Consider the following 20,197-nt stretch of genomic DNA (forward strand, 5'->3'; position numbering starts at 1 on the left):
AATTGGGTCCATCCAAGTATGTACTTGACTAAAAGTTGCTGGATCTCTTTGCTCCTAATTGCTATCAAGTCAAAATAAAAGCAAATAATAGGGTTAATCAAAATTTTTTTTGGTCTAGAACAGTAAAATAATTCTGGAGGTTCTTCATGACATTTGGCATTTTAAGATCATTTTAAACTTGTTTTTATCAGTAAAAATGTCCCCTTATGTTTTCGCTTTGTGGTGAAAGACCAGAGAAAAATTCTCCTGAGTGCTGCAAATGGTCCCTGGGCTGCATATTGGACATCCCTTTCTTGAAGTTGCCATATTACCTGCGTGAAAATAACAACTATATGCATATATATATATATATATATTCTTTCCCAAGTAAACATAGACTGTAAGACAGAGGGTTATTGATTCCTTAGAAGTCTCAGAGTAGAGGATGCCATTTGGCCCCTAATTGGATCAATAGTCTCTGCTGAGAGATGGTTTTCTGTCACACCTCGTCTCCGTCTTCTCACCTCTCACCCACTACACAATCACTCTAATCAGACCGCACACACGCGCATACACGCACACACACACACACCCCCACGCACACGCACGCACACACACACACACACACACACGAGGCGTAGATGGCCTTACCAACACGATGTGGACAATTTTACTGCTTCATGGACGTGCGATCGCAATTTGCTCTTACATAATATCCACATCGGGGTCAAACAGTTGCCAGGCAACGATGGCCAGCGAACATATGAGAATGTAGCTGCGCCTGTTTTCTTTCTCTGTCGATCACCGTTGCACTCTGTTCTCGCTCATCTCCTTCTGCCTGTCATCACTCTTCTGCGTCTGACACATTCCTGCCGCCCGTCACCCGAATCGCGTCAGAGGATGTGACTGGTTTTAATTGCAAACTGCATATTTTATTGTTTTATATGAACCGCCTTTTGGCAAAGACTATCTGCGGCCTGACAATAGCACTCAATCAAAACCGTCAAGGGTGTATTTCCTTACATTTTTGGTCTGATTAAGTCGACATTTTCCTTTTTGCATCAGAAATCATCTGCGTTTATGTAAAGCACTGATAAGGGATGATGACTGGCATCGAGGCTGGCAAAAAAATTTTAATGATGTAAAAACACGTCAAATATTGCAGCCGTGTGTTATGATGATTTCATGCCTATCGTGACTGTCGAATTGTATTATTATTTTAAAACTGCCAATATCAGCATGATGCAACCTGTTCTTCCAAAGTGCCAGAGTTCCTGCTAATAAGGAGCATTTGAGAAACTCAAAAGACATGAATACTTTAAAATCTTAATGTCTCAGGTTTGGTGATCTTGACCTTAATTGTATCACAACCTCACCCATTTTAGCGTTTTAGTCTCTCTTCTTTCCACCTCTCCTCGTACTCGGCACTGAGTAGCAGCCGAGAGCGAGAAAAAAAGAACCTCCAGAATTATTTTACTGTTGTAGACAAAACACAGCAAAGCATAATTATACTTGCAGTTAATCACTATTGAAGCAACGCTGGACTTAGAAATCATAGAAAAATATTCTCTTCACTAGGAGTCACACTTATAGAACTTATTTAATTTTACCCATAGTCCTCTATATTGATCACTTATTCATCTTATAAGGTTCTGCAATGACCGCTTCATTTCTGAAGGTTTGATAGGTGTCTTATAGACAGCCAGAAGCCACTCAATAAATGAATGAGGCTGATTCTTTTGGATGTTTTTCAGCTCATTGAACACAATTGTAGAGATTGGATAGTGAAAAGGTTCCGAGCGGTGTCTGACTGAATAAAGGAACGAGAAACACATTGTCCGTTCCCAGTGCTGATAACAGCCTGATCACCGAGCCATACAATTGGCAAATTCTCGCTTTTCTGACTGGCAACCAGAAAATGGTTCACTTGGATGGAATTTCATTCTCCTGGTTCAAACTTTTAAGTCAGATGAGACGCAGCAGAACTCCAGCAGAAGCTCACTCCGACAAACAACTCCAGGTCCAGATAATAATAATAATTAGTAATATCCTACCTATGCCGTGGGTGTGCCTGTAGGTATTGCCAGTGCGCCAGCGTCCATGACTCCGTAGCAGCTCTGTCATTTGCAACACCTGCGTCTGCCGAGCTAACATGTATATTATCTAATTAGCCGCTGTGAAGAATCAGTCTACCATTACATCCCCCCTAACCAAGATTTCCCTACTTTTTGCTCTATTTTTTTCTAAACTAGGCATGTCCTCCTTTTTTTTGTCATGCATGAAAAGTACTTTAATTACATTACTCACAGCTTGTTCTGCTTCAGCGTGAATTTACATAATTAGCTGAAATAATTATAAATTTAAATTAAGGAAAAACTTTTCCCAAATGGATGGATTGACTTAAAGTTTTATGTACGCTTTGCTCAGCAGAAGGTGTTGCTACCAAGGTAATGACTTGATGAGGTCAGCTTGACCCTTTTAGGGGCAAAGTTTTACCAGCTGGCTTTATAAGATGACATGATTGAGTATTTTTCCGCAAAGTAGTTCTTGGCCTACAAGATACGTCGTATGAAGTAAGTTCCACTTTGTATCATCAGTCCACATACTGTTTCCCCAAAATGTGTATTTATTTAGACTGACTGCTTTGTTTTAGATTTGTCCCTTGAAGTAATTTTTTGCCCAAGTGTCAGTTTTTTTTATTGTTAAATCAGAAACACCGACTTTAACTGATTCAGGTATGGCCTTCAACGGTTGAGAAATTGGTCATATTTTTTTGTAACCTACTAGTTGAGTCATCGGTGAACTCTTGGGAAGCTTCACTACTGCTTCTTGTTTTCTCAATTTATAGATCATGACTGTCCCTGGCTTTCCAGGCCGGGCCGATGGATGTTGGCGGTTTTGTTCTGACATTTCTGTAATTGGGGCTTGATGTGTTGCTTTTTGAAGTCTTTTCCTCTATTTCATTGTTCTCATGCAGATTTAGTTTAAATGGTTTCCACAGGTTTAGCAGTAATAAGACCCACTTTTGGCTTGTCGAATTGTATTTAGCTTTCAAAAAAAAAGTGACAATTAACTCCTGAAGCAAGCCAGATTGGTTTTGGTTTTTCTCTTAATAAAACCACCATATCAACATGCTTCTAGTATTTTCTCATTTTTGAGTTTGACCTGTTAGTCTTGTATGATTTTCTTTTTAAATAAACCTGAGCTGAATTGCAAAATTCAGCATTACAGAACGTATTACTCAACAACACTCAACGGTTGCCTAGTACCAACGCTAACATTTACCAATGGTGAATTAAGCCAGTAGTTAAGAAAACCCAAGGTTCTCAAGCCTTTGTTGAATCAAAAATGTTTACTTTGGACTCAAAATGGAGGAAATGAGACAATAAAAGGCTGGAGAAAAAAGTTTTTTTTCTTTCTTGGAACAAAACATGACCCCAAATGGGACAAATGGCCCTTCAGAACCAGCAGTGGGCCAGTCTTTGTCCAGCTGCTGCTCCCTTCAAAAGATAAATGTACCGCTTTGTCCTCTCGGCCAGTAATTACTGGATATTCATGCCTGGCTGAAATAATTTGTGGCGCTGGTATATTGGCTGTTCTGTCAGACGGTTAATCAGCACAGTGAGTGACTTTGTCCGAGGCCGTTTTTCATGTCCACCTCTCTCCTTGTTTAGTATTTCCGTATTCAAATTCTTGTGATAATATTCAAGTGGCTTGTTGCACGCCGCTCTTAGTCCTCTTCAAATCATGACTCGGATCTCGCCATTCAGATCTCGTCAGCACCTGATGCAGAACCATTTTCCGTTATCTTCACTTTGCATTAATATTGTCCTTTAACTTCCAGTACACATAATTCCACAGCCTCTTCGTTTCACCTGTTTGCCTTCTTTTGCATTCCCTCCCCCTCTCTATCTTTTTTGCCTCACCTTCTTTTACTCTTTCCTAATTTTTTCTTTCATCTATGTATGCTTTAAAAACTACCTGACCTGTCTATAAGGACATCCAGAGCTCATAAAGTTTGTACTGGCATCATTTATATATCGTAAAGGACCATTAGCTTCTCTATCGCGCATAATTCCAGCAATCAGTACCTCTGCCAGTTGAATAACCGTAAAATATGGAAGCTGTCAAAAAACATACCCTGGAGGGATTTATTTTAGGCATAGCTGCATGCTTCCTTTAGGGTTTTTTTTCTTACTAAACAGATTCTTCACATAGAATCACTTTATTTTGTTTCTAAAGAATAAAACCTTAAGCTATATGAACCTCAGATGGATTGAGAACCTGCCGATGGTTTTGACATTTCAGGTGCGAAGACTAGATGAGAAATGACATTAAAGACTTGTGCTGCACAATGAACTGTTCTCCACTTTAATATTAAAGCTCTGACCATTAGAGAGTTCCTGCTCAAAATTAAGGATGGGGTCAAGACTGCAGGTGAACGAGATGGAGAGCTGTGCTTAGGTGACATGCATACATGTTTTTTTCAAATTTACGAATTTGTAAGGCATGTTGTGCATTTGCATTGTGTGAAGGCCTTTGTGTTAGTTAAAAAAAATCAAACCATGTTTAATTTTGCTTCCATTTCACAATTATGTGGTTTTTGATTGTTGATTAACTTGAAGGATTGTTTCTAATATTTTTGATTGCATATTTGATACAATTAAGAAAAATTAGTGGCTGTTTGGAAGTGTTTAATTGGAAAACGATAATAGCAAGTGGACAATTAGAGAAACTTCTTAGTTTTGTGATTGAACTTGAGAATATTTTATGCTTATTGTGTTTTTTTCCCCTTCATCAAAAATAAGCTCCTGTTGCAGAACTTGGCAAGAGCTAGTTTTTGTCTTGTTTTGTTGCTCCCACAGAACCAAAAACCTGACGCTCCAAAGTCTCCCGCAAGCATGAAAAAAGAGAGAAAAATAGGCTTTGAATATTTCTACCTTTTACTTTCCAGTTACAGTATCACTTTTCCACAAAGTAATAGATAAATGCTCTTTACTGTGCTATTATGCTCCCATTACCATTACAAAAAGTGTACAATTGGTCTAAAAATGACAAGAACGTTGTTCGTCACAATTACTCTTGAGCGACATCCAGCTAAATTATCTTCTGATAGCTAAGCTCTCATTACAGGAATGAAAAATGTGTCAGTTATGCAATATGTGTGACAGCTTGCTAAAAGTATGAAAAGACTTGATGATTGGCTTGAGGTAAAAACTGCTGTGTCTACGGGATGTTTCTGTTAAAGTGAAATCTTCCAAATGAAAAAATAAAGTTTAAATTTATGTATGAAACTTATAAAGTGCATTTGCTTTGTAGCTTCATGATGTTGTTGTTTTCAGGAAAGTCAGCTAAAATTGTTTCCACTGCTGTTATTGTGGAAGAGTTAGAGTATAGAAATCTGTAACAACTGATACATGGAAAATGTAACAATAAACCTCAAGCACACAAGCAACAAAGAAATGAAAATAAATCATCATTCACAAATAATGTTGCTTTAATTGGCCTTGAAACAAAGTTGGTACCATTAAGAACTTATATTGTTAAACTTTTTAAAGCGGTTGACAGATGAGTGATTTTTACCTAGCCAATCAGTGTTTACGCTTTAGAAACATCTTTGCTTAAGAAAAGGCCACTTCAAGTTCGCAAATAACTTTTCTTCATTAGTGCTCTAATAATTGAGTTTTGAAAGAGTGAAGGATAACAACATATTCTTAGCAAAAGACAAACATCAACAAATTAAGGCACTAATGTTTTTTATTATACTTCCCACATCTGGTCAACAAGTTGTGGCACCCACCTGCTTTAGGTTGTGATTTATTGATGACAATAAATCTACAAACTTTATTATTAGTGTTCTTTGGTGACAGCATTTCCCTTCCCTTTAAACCAGCAGATTAACTGGCTCCCACATCACTCTTTTCTAAACATTGTCTTTATTATTTATCTTGAAGCTGACAAACCTAAAAAGCACCTTGCCTTCTATAGCAGGGGTGGTGAGATTTCACTCCATTAGGGAGGTAAAACATAATGCCAGTGTGTGGCAAGACTCAGAAATTACTGTTTACAGACACACTACATCCAGTCTGAGCAGTTTTGGAAAAAGTGAAATAATTTCAGCCTCTAGATGTGGTGGAGACATACTGTAGAAATTAATTCTGCAAATCATTAAGCCAGTCAGGACTGAATACAAATGGACCACCACATTTCAATTTTACAAACCAAGCGTCCTTTTTCTTTTTTTTTTTTCCCCCTTCCACTTCAGAATTCTGCTCTACTTTCAAATACATTCTCAACCTACTTCAAAGAACAACAACTAAAAAATCACGAACATTTTTGCGGAGCGCTTTGTCAAAGAAAGTCTGGAGTTAGACAAACTTTAAATATCCTGGGTTACATAATGGAGCAGAGAGGCAGGCAAAAACCGAAGAAGAAGCCAAATTGGATTAAGAAATACAGCGAGGCATGATTGAGAATTAATTCTCCCTCTATCATAATTCATTTTGATTAGATCTGAAAAGAGAGAGAGACAGAGGAATAGAAAAAAAAACATGAAGTAAGATAGTTTGGGGAACCGGTTAGCGGTGGAAATGATGAAGTTCTTTCCGTTGTTGGCGTTGAGGTAACGGCAGTCTCCCTGTGAGCGCCCGGCACCGTGGTGCTGGGCAGATTTGGAGTTGAGGGACAGTGGGTAATAAATCACTGGGTGTCACACTGTTTGTTGTTAATTAGCAGAATGACGTTACGAAGGCTGCTCTGGGAGGCTGTTGCTAACGACAACACGGCTGATGACAGATGACAGGCGGGAAAGGGGACGTGTGCTCAGTCTGGTGTATGTATGTAGCAGAGCACGTACACACTTGCAGGGCGGCAGATGACCTGGAAACTTAACAGCTCAATCTTTGCATTTATTTATTGAGTCCAAAAAAAAAAAAAAAATCCAAAAGCTTGAATTCATGGATAGAATGTAATTATAATGGTGCTGCTAGTGTGTGGCTTAGAAAGCTTTGAATGTTTTAGTTTTCAAATCTGCGTTTCACAACCAGAACGGATGCAATCAATCATCCCCGTCAGCTTTGTCACTGCAAAGAGATTTTTAATCTTGTCGTCTAGATAAAACATTGCGCGCTTTTCAGATCAATATTCTCGACGCGTCATTTGCATATCAATAAAAACCCAGTCGACAATCCCCAAGTTGAACATCGTCCTTCTCCTAAAAGTTTTCCGCAGAGAAACTGTGAAAGTCTTAAATGTGTTGATCAATACACCGCAATGAATTTTCTTATCTGTGCTTTAAATGTGACACATCTACATTTTGGACTCCTTTATGTCTGATTATTTAGTTTGATTAAAATTAGTCACTCAGAGGGCTAAAGAGATTATGCCCTCTGACTCCTCAGAGAAATCATTCTTAGGAGTAAGAATTATTCACAATTATTTCTGAATACTACATGCAACAGTTCTGCACCGGGTCACACTGCATTTTATTTAAGTCAAAGTCTCAAATAAATTTGACTCCTGTATTGCAACATTCCTTTGTTTTAAGCCGTTGTGTTGTTTATTGGCTCTTTTCAGGATCATGGGCTGCTTTTGCCCCGTTTGGTACAAGTCATGGCTGCGAACAGATTGCCTGCTATATGACTGTGAGAAAATGTTGGCATAAAGAGGAGATTGTTGTTCCTTAACGCTTGTGGTTCCGTGAAATGGAACTTTGCAAACCAAAGTTGATGCATCATATTTTATTTAGGGGGAAGACGTTTCGAAGATTCAAAGGCTTTCAGATCACCAAAATTTGCGAATTCTTGAGACTACCTCTAAAAACGCTTGTAACTACCTGTTTTATTAGGTCAAACAATACATCTGCTTTAATACGCACAGTGTAAACTGTTTATCCTCCACTGCAGAAGCTAGTCTTCCTTATTTCCGCTCTTGGGCGTACCACCAATAAGTGCCAAAATTAAGGCACTTATCGGTGCCTTAATTTCCAATAAGGCACCAATAAGGCATCCAGGAGGATTGGTACCTACCAATCCAGGAGGTATTGGTACCAATTGACCTTGGGGGGGGGGGGGGGTGTAACATTTGCCACCATATCCACTCCAGGGAAGATTGGTGCTCTGAATGTTTTCCACTTGCGAATAATCTAAGTGCAGAAATGCACACTTTAAATAGTTTATAAATGGATTTGTAACCCCTGTTCAGACCCATCAGATGCAACAATTGTTTTTTCTAAGGTCAACATTGATGAATTTTCTTCTTGGAATGTGTTAACACTCACCTATTCGCTCTAAAGCATCAGCTGCTCTGAATCAAATAGCTTTACTGAGCCTCTACTTTTAGAACCTTGCACAACCAGATCAAGTTTATGTTCTGATGTGCAAATACAAACCTGGAAGTCTCTTATCTGAAGCAGGAAAGTATTTCTTTACCTTACTCATGGAACATTTTAAAGTGACATGGTCCATTAGGAGACAAACTGTAAACAACAGGATTGCGCTACTTGGCATTTGTGTCACTACCACAATGGTTGACCTGAAGAGAGAGGTAGAGCTGAGCTGTGCCAGCAAAGCATGACTCGGTAAAATATGAGGACTTGGAGGAGGATGAGGATAAGGGTGATTACTGCTGCGCGCTGAAGTGGGGAAAGCGAATGATTTAGGGTCAGCAGTGCCAGAGAGAGGAATGAGTTAGTCTTGCAAGATTTAAAAGGAGAAAACACAATCAGCATGGGCGGTGGGTGGACGGGGCTGATCTGTGTCTCCTGAGCCTCACTGCAGGGTGGAGATGAGAGATGGAGGTGAGGAGGCTCAGTCCTCTGTGTGTGTGTGTGTGGAGGACATGAGGGCAGATGTTTTAATTACAAAAAATACTGTCGGAAAAATTCTTACACAAGGCTCAACTACAATGAGATTTAACTGAAGTTCAAAGATGCAAACACACACTGCATGTTACATTTTAGTTTTCAAGAACAAGTCTGGCTCAGTGGGGCTCATTACCACACGCTGGTGTAGATTAATGTATGAGTTTCATAAAATTTGCAAAATGGATGAATGAAAAATATGCCTCTGTCAAATTTTAAAGTGACGTACAAGACCTGAAATATAGTTTTGCTGAAAAATAAAGAGCTTGCATAATTTCTTACTTTGTCAATGTAATTGGCAGCTGTGAATAACAGATATTAGAAGAGCCTTAATAGATGGCTTCAATCTGAGCTCACTCAATCCATCCATTATCTTTTATTTCTTTTGGAGGTAGTATCCTAAGCAAATATCCACAGACTTCCCTCTCCCCAGGCACGTGGGCCAGCTCCTCTGGGGAAATCCTGAGGTGTTCCCAGGCCACCCGGGAAATATTAGTCCCACCAGCATGTCTTGGGTCTGCCTCTTCCTTTTCCTTCCGGTGGGACGTGTCTGGAACACCTCACCAAGAAGCATCCTTATCTGGTGCCCCAACTGGCTCCTCTCAATGTGGAGAGACAGCAGCTCTACTCTTGAGTCCCTCCCAGATGGCCGAGCTTCTCACCGTATCTGTAAGAGAGAGCCGAGACACCCTATGGAACAATCTCATTTCTGCCGCTTATATTTGTGATCTCAGTTTTGGTCACTACCCAAAATTTTTGACCATAGATGAGGGTAGGAACGTAGATTGACCGGTAAGTCAAGAGCCTCGGCTTTTGACTTCACCTCGACAGACCGGTAGAGAATCTGCTTTACTGCAAATGCAACACCAATTCCTCACCCTCTCAATTTTTCCCTAATTCATGAAACAGGCCCAAAGATGCTTGAACTCCTCCGGTTGGGGCAGGCCTCTTCCCTCTCCTGGCAAAGGCAATCTACTCTTTTCCAGCTCAAGAACATGATTTCAGACCCTCATCCTAGCTCCACACACTGAGCTGCGAACCGCTCTAGGGAAGGCTAGAGATCCTGATCTAATTAAGCTAATAGGACAACATCATCTGCAAAGAACAGAGATGCAATCCTCTCAATCCCTTCGCTGAGATTGGGTCTATAAAAGTTATGAACAGAACTGGTGAATGGGGACAACCTTGGTGGAGTCCAAACTCAGCGGAAACAAGCCTGACTTACTACCAGCGATGCTCCGTTCAGCTGTTATTGTGCTGAATCTCACGCATCAGCATGTTGAACGCCTTTTGAACCTTGTTGTGGATTTCATTAAAGATTTACAGCTTTGGGTTTTCCTCTGCTTTTTTTTAAACCATAAAATGTACAATTTGTGTTGCTAAGCATTTTGTTGCACTACTAGGGCCTTATAACTTTGAGGCCCAGTCCCATTACCTCTGCTGCACTCAAGCTGAGTGCAGAATTCAAAACCAGATAAATCAAAGAGTAGGAAAATGATGGCACACCTATTTCTTGGTCATGCACACATTTGATAAATGTGTGTCTGAGATTTATTATCAAGATCAGAGAAACCACTGGGAGAAGACTAATCACCTCAATGAAAGGCTTCAACCAAGCTGTTAATCTGACTAAAAGGCTCCTATGTCAGTCGTTTGGCAGAGACATAATGACATGTGCGTGCGATGCGTGGTTTTCCTCCCCGTACGTTTGTCATCTAAAGCGTCACTGCTGTCACAGGAAATCATTCATCTCAAATGGAGATCACCAAATCAAAAACAGAGTATGGATGTGTTACGGTTTCGTTTTCACTCCATCGTCCCCAGTGAAATTACAGACCACAGTGATAAACGCAGCAAACACTGTCCGGTTCAATGAATGTCTAATTGCTGTATTTACCCGCTATTACCCCTAAAAATTATTTTTGAACAAGGTGGTCATTAATTTTCAATTCAGGAAAGCCAATTTAAATGTTTTTTTTCTCTTTTCCTTTCTTGTTTTGAAGCTGATAAAGCCATTGGACAGCAGTGGCACATCATTAAAGCTCTTTTCAGACATGCACACCATTCATTCCAGTGCAGAGTGCTTGGTTAATTTGACTCTGAATGAAATGCCCAGTGAACATTTCCAAAAGAGGAATCTGTCCTAATTTTGTTTGATCCAACTTATCAAGTAAATAAAATAAGTCAACATAGTGTTAAAACCGTGTAAGGAAACACTTTATTTGAAGGGGTGTGCACAAGACTGACATGACATTGTCATAAGTATTACACCTGTTATGAACGTGAAGAAGTCTTTATGAATGTTTATGATTGCCATCATGAAGAGTCATTTGGTAAGTAATAACACTTTTAATAAAAATTTGCTTTAAAAGTTGCATTACATGTAGAGATGTTTTTTTAAAGGGAAGGGAAATGTTGTCACCAAAAACTCGTAATAACCAGTAAAAATATTCCAGATGCAAGCTAAAAAGAAAAAAAACGCAACATTTTTAAGTAACATCCCAGTAAAAAGCCACTCAGTCATCAGCAGGAGGCCTGTTTAATATTAATATTTACTAACATTCTCAAGCAATCTGACCTTGAATAGTTACTTCCACTTGACGGACCAACACCACAAACAAGTGCTCTTCTTTTTCCGCTGCTTACTGTAAGAACGGTGCTCCTTGAACTGATCTCAGCTGGTAGAAGCTATTAGCTTTTAGTGACGAGCCTTCACCTCGCTTACTTTCACACCTGACCTGTGTTCATTTGAACAGTATGTGATTACAACCTTGAAGAGTCACAGTTCTTAACTAGATCCTGCTGAGTCGGGGGGATTGGTTCTCTGAACCACAGCAATGTCCGACCAATGTCAATGAGTTCCAGCTCGTTGACATTCACCTAATCGAGCAAATTATAGCTAAGTTATGAGAAAGTTTGATGTTATGGAGGATACTAGACATCCATGTTACACCATGTCTAAAGGATTGTCCTTTATTGCAGTCATCATACAAATTACTCATATTTTTTTAGCATTTTCTAGCCGCAAACATGAATATTTGGAAACATTTTGGTTCAGAGCTGATCAGTCCTTTAACACTTCAAAAAATGAATGTCTTTTTTATGTTTTTTTTAGCAGTGGTTGAATACACAATGCCTCGAGAAAATATTCATACCGTCTGAACTTCATAGCATTTTGTCATGTTGGAATGGTTTAGATCAGGGGTGTCAAACTCCAGTCYTCGAGGGCCGGTGTCCTGCAACTTTTAGAAGTGCCTCTGCTGCACCACACCTGAATAGAATAATTAAGTCATTAGCAAGGCTCTGGAGAACTGAGGAGGTAATTAAGCCATTTGATTCAGGTGTTTTGTACCTGTGGCACATCTAAAAACTGCAGGACAGCGGCCCTTCAGGACTGGAGTTTGACACCCCTGGTTTAGATAAAAGCTTCTTCATGTGTTTGAATGGCGCAAAGTCCAGACCTAAGTCCAAGTGACAAATCTAGAAAACTTAGTCTCACAAATTAGTTTGACTGAGTTTATTTGTTAAAGACCAAGCATTTCAGTCCACACACGTGCGTGGTGTGTTGACACACACACCAAAGGTTTTATCTGTAATGGAAGAAAAAGATTTTCAAAAGTATCGACTGGAAGCACGTTTAAATTTTGAGATCCAGATTATTCTGGATCTCAAAATTTAAATTTATTTTCTTGGAACTGTCCTTTATTCTGGACTTTGCGAGCGACTCCACTGTGGAGCAAGTCCACTACATCAGCAGATGCTGAGCGTCAACAACTCATTACTTGTGTAGATTGACAATAAACTCCAAGAAAACGTGTATCTGTTGCGAATTTGAAAAATACTTCACCTAGACGGAAGTAAACGTGTAACTTTTAGAGCTGCAAAAGCACAGCGCTTACACTGACACTGAATTATAATCACCTAAAGAGATGCCTTAGGTTGAGATGGATTGCCTCCTTTGTGATGGTGGGAAAACGGCACAGAATAGTTTGTAATAGACATAAAGGCTCCAGGTTCTCCTGATCCTGAGGATGCAAACAGAGTTTAAATTACATTCAGCATCATGTTTACACTGGCTGTGTTTCCATTACAAATGTTCTGAAAACTTTATAATTCCAGTAATGTCAAAAAACACAATTCCACAATTGCTGTGTTTCTATTAAATAAGAAACTCTTAAAATCGTGTTCACATGATATGCCACTCCATGATCCGTCCTCTACTTCCTTTCGTCTTTTTTGTGGTTTGCGCCAGTTGTAAAATCTGGTGGTTGTTCATGTGATGATAAAAAAAAAAAAGTGTTTCCATTGTAGTTTTGGAAAATAAACCAATTTCAATACAGCCAAAATAAAATAAAAAAGACACCTTATCATAGCACCAAAACCTTGTCAAAAAGCAAAAGTCTTTTTGAAATCTGCGAGTTTCCATTTTCGATGTGTCAAATTGCACAATTATACGGTCATTGCAAATGCATTGTGGAGCTGCAATTAGCAGTTTAAAATAAAATGTGAAAAATTCTTATGACTCCTTTAAAGATGAGCAATGACATTATTTTCTCCTCACCTGTATAGAGCCTTTAAAAAGTGATACAAGTGAGAAGCAAGAAACAAACCTGGTGTGTGTTTCTGGCCAAACCAAGAGGAACAAAAACACAGAAAGTAATATTTCTATTTTTTTAGTGTTTTGTAAAAGCCGGACATATCCTATTTCACAGTGCTGACATTGTCCACAAGCCATTAAAATCCAGTAAATAAAGCAAGTCCAAAATACAGATAGAAATTGACTGATATCCTGCTCTTTCCCCAACGCTGCTGTCATATACAATTACTTACAACTCCACTTGAATTCAATTTGCAACACTAATATAGATGTTGATTGTTTTAAGTTTTTATGCGACTTAACTCTGACACCAATACCAGTGGGGGGGGGGGAAAAAAGAAAACTTGATTCCAATTATCTCTTATTTTGTAGCAACCAAGCAAACATGTCTGGAAGGTTTGTAGCTGACCGCAAAATTTGGCTTCTGCTTTCAACTAACTATAGAAATATTTCACACTGACAAGTAATTGTACATCTAACAGATGCTTTTGTCACACATCACCTCTGACAACAGAAATCCCTGGCGAGTAGTTTGTATTTTTTTTTTTCGTGTTGCTCACCTACATACGAGGTCGCCACCGTTACGTTTTTTTCTTGAACATTTAACTCTGCACATCAAATAAATCTGTTTTAGTCATGTTCACTCTGCAGCCCTTCTCAATCCTTAATGTGATGGAGAGGAACTGAAAGAGTAAATAATATAGCAAGTGATAAATTTACTTTATCTATAAAAAGACATGAATATATGCTGTCTGTGTTAGAAAGTTGAGAGGCTGATTAACTTGACTGTGTCATAACCTGACACATTTCGATGTCAGCTGCAGCCTATTTATGTCTCGTAAAGGGACATTAGTTTGACTGGCTGTCAGGCAACATTTGATTTATCCGCATTCCTTTTGTTAGTTCTGCCTCCAAACGTCTGCTCCTCTTTTTTTCTTTTTTTTTTTAACAGTAAAAACAAACCTAGTGGTTATGACCTCCTTATATAGTTGCTTTAATAAATAATTTCCACATTTTTCCACTTTTTAATTCAACACGTTATGTAAACAAACACATCTGTTAGGAAGGAATAAAAAAAAAATCGAGCAATAATCTGGTTGAATAAATGTTTGAAAACTTTTCAATCAACTTTTGACTTAATTAAGTCTTCTTCAGCTCAGATATCATTTTACTGTATTTTCTTATCTTAAATGTACTCGACATGAAGATGTTTCCACATAGCTGCTTTATAACATTAGTTAAATTTGTATTGGTAGTAATTGAAGATTGGCTAATCACATACAATAAAGAGAACACGAGTCAGAAACACAGCTTCAGCTTCTTCCCCACAGCTATCATTAGCAGTGAGCGATACAACAGTGTGTCCACAGGGTGTGCGCACACAGCCATTTGTTACAGCCTAATGGTTTGGGAAGTTCAATTGGAGAGAAATGGACTGAGGGTTTCTGGCCTTTGAAAGCATCCCCTGATTGAGGGTGTAACAGGAGGGGCCCTCCAGCAAGAGTCCAGATCAGTTGACCTTTCCAGGCCAGATAATTCCTATTTACTGCCGCCTACATGGCCCAGCTTACACAGTTGGAACGCTCTCATCGAGGTCAATTGCTCGTGTTCGAGAATGTGTGTGATGGAGACGAATGGAGGGATGGGCAGTGGAGGGAGAGAGAGAGGAAAAACAGAGGAGGGTTAACAGTTTGGACGTCAACAATGAATCAGTGTATTGTTACGACCAGCAAAGTAAAACAATTAATTGAAACATTTATATCAGCTGCGGTTTCCAAAACGATTACAATAAGCTTCCTTTTTAACAAAATTGTAAGCATTCTTGTAGGCAAAGAAGATAAAGAATATCAAAAGTTCTGCAACTCACTGCCACAATTGTCTTCTTCTCAGCACTAATATATTCATATAGATGCTAGTTTATGAACTTGAAACACTTGAACATGTTGGTCTTTAACAGCAGAAACAAGGCCTGGAGTTTGAGATTTGGACTCAAGATTCACTTAAATTGCAATTACCTTAGATCTGTGTCCTAAAGAAGCATGCTTTACTTAGACTTGTAATGTGAGACTTGAGTCTTAACTACAGTCCTTATCTCAGCTGAAACCTCTATTTAAATGACTGGTTGTTCCAGGACAAAATAAACTAAACTCTGTTAATTTAACCCAAGAACCAAACAGTTCAGAATTTGTTTCTCAACTTACACCAGTGCAGTCTCATAGGCAGACTAAGATGGCTTGTATCTGATATTAAAATGTCTAGTTGAATCCTTTTGACCTTGGGAAAGACTTCATACTGTCTCTCTAAGTCTCTAATTTATATGCATAGTGATGTGAGTTCTTGCAGATTTCATGTACATAAATGACAAACGAAGGCACCAGGCCAGTGAACTATGAGGATGGCGAGAGAAGGACAGATGACACCAGAAATACGAGGAAAGGTTAAAGAGAGAGACTTACTGGAAACAGAGAACCAGACGCGTAAATACTCTTAGCGTTAATTAGGACACAAGATACTGAAATGAATCAGCAGTTTTCAAGAAAACAGAAAACTGCAGCAGAACTGACCTGTTTGTGTTCAACACTGACCTCTTTGTATACAAAGGAACAGAACATAGGTTGGGAAAGTAGGACAAAGGGACAATAAAAGTATTGAGAGAGGCACAAAACACAAATTCCACAAAAAAATGGCATAAAAAATTATTCTTTTAGGAGTTAATGTAGTAGTAGATGAAAGTGGAACAATCCTTGCTATTTAGAAGTCAGTGGCTGATGTGTAATGATGAACTGCTTATTGGCAATACATTTCATTTCAGCAGCAGAGGAATCACTGAGTAAATTACTCTGTTGCTTCTGCATTCACATAATGGAGTCTGCTCATTTGGAATGACACATGGAAATATTCCATCATTGAGCTATTATTAGCCATTAATCATGATGCTCAGAATGGATGTAGCAATTTGTTTGAAAGATGTTTTTTTTTCTCCCAGTCTTGGAATTGGTTTTCCTTTGTGTAATTCTACAAAAAGGCTTAGCTCAAATTAGTTTGTGTTCAAGATGCTAAAAGTTATTGCAATGCAGATTACGGATCAGTATCTGAATTTGTATTCATTTTTATTCTATTTGCAAGAGTGAGAGAAATGTAGCTGGCTGTACATTTATATTTGATGGCATTGATGCAAATTGGGTCGGGCAGAGAGCATGTCGATCTCATCTTTAAAACCCTGTTTATCATTTAAATGGTTTTCTCAAAGTCTTTCTTGTTTGTTTTGAGTCCAGTGTCTGACACCAACTCTTCAGTGCCCAATAGAAAATGAAGTGATTAAAAGACAAATACATTTTTCATATCATTCCATCCACCCATCCATTTTCTGCCGCTTATCCGGGGTCGGGTCATTTTTCATATCATTGAAAAATATAACGGTTCTTGAAGGGCATATCAATCAGGGTTTTTCTGTAATGTGACTTCTTGCTCTATTGAGGACACATTAGGTATATAAATTGCCAAAGAGAGCATTTTCATACTGGATTAACTTTATGCTTACAAACAACACCAATTGCTAGCTTAGTGATCTGGCTGTTTTTTCCATGCATGAGATGCGACTCTAACTGTCTTGTCCTAATTTCTCAGCTCTGGGTTTTTCCCTTCAATAGTTTTATAATCCAATTGGAATCCCAACCAAAGCAAAAAGTCAACAAAATTAATTGGACCTCCCTACATCTGTCTACATGCACTGAAATCCTTAATGTTTCTCGCATAGATGAATGACCTTTCTAGCAAACATGCTGTCTTAAAATACTAATATATTTTCAAAAATTTGCACAGAATTCGTGTTGTAACACCTGGCTACACGTTTCCCTTCAGGATTACTTTTAAAGCCGCCTTCTTTTTTTTTTCCTTCAAAATTTGTGTAGCTGAGGGTGTCTTTAGCTTGAATACTAATGCTTCTCAAAAGAAATCAATTTTTCAAACAATTGACACCCTAGAGATAGCCATGGAAGTTGACTTGCATCTCTCACACTGAGCTTCTAAGCCAAATTAATGTTCATAACATAGCGGAGCAAAGCTCAGTTTTGCCTTTAAAGAAAACTGTTAATTCCACTTCTAAATGGCTTTTCTCAAGGGTTGGGTCAAACAAGCTTTTTAGCCACAGGAGGTTCGTCATTCTGAGTCATGCTGTTCTTGCTGCAAGGTGAAGATGTAGAACGATAAAAGAAATCAGAACATAAAGGCTATAAGTTGAATATTAATGAAAAGAATTTGAAACCCTCTCTGATTTAACACCTCCAGCTACCTGGTAAACTGCAGCATGAAATTACACATTCAGAGCAGTTTGTCAATGGAGCTTTCAGCAGATAGAGCAAATGAAATACAGAGTGGAGGAAAAATATTGGACTTCTACACAATCTGAATGGTGATGTTGTTTCGTGGAGTATAGCATCCCTCACAATACCAGCCACGGCTGGTAAATATGTGCAAAAAGGCATAAAATTCATCTTTATTGCAGCAGTGCAAGCTCACTGTAAAAATTAAAAAGATCTCCAAAAATGTCTCAAATATTTGCATCCCTAATGGTTCTGTTAAAATAAATCGACACAACTGTTGTTGTAATTCATCCTTTAGTTATTTCCTGAAATATAGCTATGACGCTCGGTACCATTTCCCTCATCCACTTTTCAAAATGAGAAAAAGAAGAAAATACAACCTTTGAGTAAGGCAAATGATCTTCATAAGGAAATTAAAGATATTCTCCTAAACCCGCCCTACAAACAGTCAGAAAAACAAAAACGTATTAAACATCTGGAACTGTAGCAAGCATTAGTGTCATGAAGGTCAACAAGTTTCTGTAAAGATCATTAAACACGGGCCACCAGGCTTTACTTGCACCGCCCCCCACCAGATCAGTATCTGCAACCTGAGTCTGGAGACACACGTGGCTCTTTGGCTCAGAATATTAAATGATGAAATATATTGCTCTGTTTTTGTTTGTTTATTTTCATTCCTTTTTCAGTGTCCCCACAAAAAAAAACAAAAAACACTGACTACAAACTGGCCCTCATGGTACATTTGGTCTAGAACCAGCCTCCAAAAATAACTCCTTATTTGTATAAATATTTTGGTAATATTTTTAATACCATAATATTTTAAGTTCAGTAAACTTTTATATTTTGGGCTGTCTGTGGACACATTTTGAATATTAAATCAGGTGTTATGATCAATTACTCAGCATTGAGTAGATTTTTACCAAATACATTTTGCACCTACTTCATTAAAGCTTAAGTAAATCTACTCGAGTATAAACGTGTTGAAGGTATGCTACTCTGATTGGAGTACAATTTTGGTGGGTGTCCCTTATTTTGATTTCTGAAAGGTGGCAACCCTAGTTTTCTGTAGGAAACCCGGCCATGCCTTAATAGATTATACAACCATAACAACCACTTGAAAATGGTCAGTGTTGATTTAGAAAATTTTAAGGAGAGAATTTGAGAATATAACTTGTTCAAACAAAATGGCATATCAACCCAACAGGGCCGTACTGGATATTTTTGAGATGAATACTTGTACTGTTACACCATTTTTCGCCTGAAGGTTGCTTTTTTAAATCAAGATCTTTTGAACTATAGTTCAAGAAAAGAATAATAGTGATCCAAACTGAAGTCAACATTCCTCCTATAGAACACCTGAGCTGACGAGATGACAGAACGAGACATGACACATGAGTATAGACAATCTAGAAAGAATAGGCTAGGTCTCAATCTGAATGAGATCGAAAAAGATTGACACTAATCCACTACAGAGCAACAAATGACAAACAATAAGAACCTTTATAAACTTCCACTTAACTTTAAAGTAGTTTAGAACCTCTAGTTAACTAAACATTTCCCCACCCATGCATAGAAATTATGCAAGGTCCATACCGAAAAGCTCCAACCAGGAATGGATCACAGTACCTCGTTGCTGCAGAACAATCCATTTGCCATTAAATGCACTCAATTCAAAGTTTGTGCAACTGTGCAAAAGTTATGAGAGGTCAATTTATTTCAAACCTACCAGACCTGTAATTGCAGAAGCCAATGCGTATTTGCTAAGTGTATATAAAACCCATTTTGATGTTCGCTGATTTGAAATGCAGATTTCTCCATGTAATTGTAACTTCCTTGGGACTTTCGCTGTCATACAGCGGCTTTCTGGATCTGCCAGGCAATCCAAATAGAGCCGAAAGGCGGCTTTTACTTGGAAAGTGCTAATATTTACATGTGATCCAGCCGTATTAGGAAGCAATTCTCAATAGCTTCGTGAGGGCCTCATGGCGATTTTTTTGAAGCCGGGGTCGGATATGTAAATATCCTCGTCGTCTTCCCGATACTCAATCATAATCTTTTTGTATGTGAAGAAAGGAGAAAGAAGGGCCCTGGAAGAGGAGCTGACTCTCCACACAGCTGCCCATTCACTGCATGAAGTGGGCCTGCTCATTTGATTTTCCACTCTGGAGCCTAATAGACATTGTCGGTGGCAGCTGGCAATGTGCAGCTTTCAGGCATTGTTCCACCAGCCGACAAGCACTCCTGTTGGGAGTAAACTGAAGGCGTTAATTTGAGGCATGCTGAAGCACTTCAGGGTTTTTCTAACCTTTATTTGGGGCCGCTTCACTGAGAGGAGAGCTTTTGGTTTTGGAAAAGTCTTGTCACACTTGCACATTTTCACACCTGGAAGCTCCCCGGTTCAGCTACAGTCTTATCTACTCCATAACAGAGTTACAGATA

General features: G+C 38.7%; 1 protein-coding gene across 2 annotated transcripts in view; it reads left to right on the forward strand.

Annotated features, from left to right (window-relative positions):
- slc39a11 (solute carrier family 39, member 11) overlaps positions 1 to 20,197 on the forward strand; it is a 152,717-nt gene that overhangs the window by 111,029 nt on the left and 21,491 nt on the right. The window lies entirely within an intron of this gene.

Source organism: Poecilia reticulata, linkage group LG19, assembly GCF_000633615.1.
Source record: "Poecilia reticulata strain Guanapo linkage group LG19, Guppy_female_1.0+MT, whole genome shotgun sequence".
Taxonomy (NCBI): domain Eukaryota; kingdom Metazoa; phylum Chordata; class Actinopteri; order Cyprinodontiformes; family Poeciliidae; genus Poecilia; species Poecilia reticulata.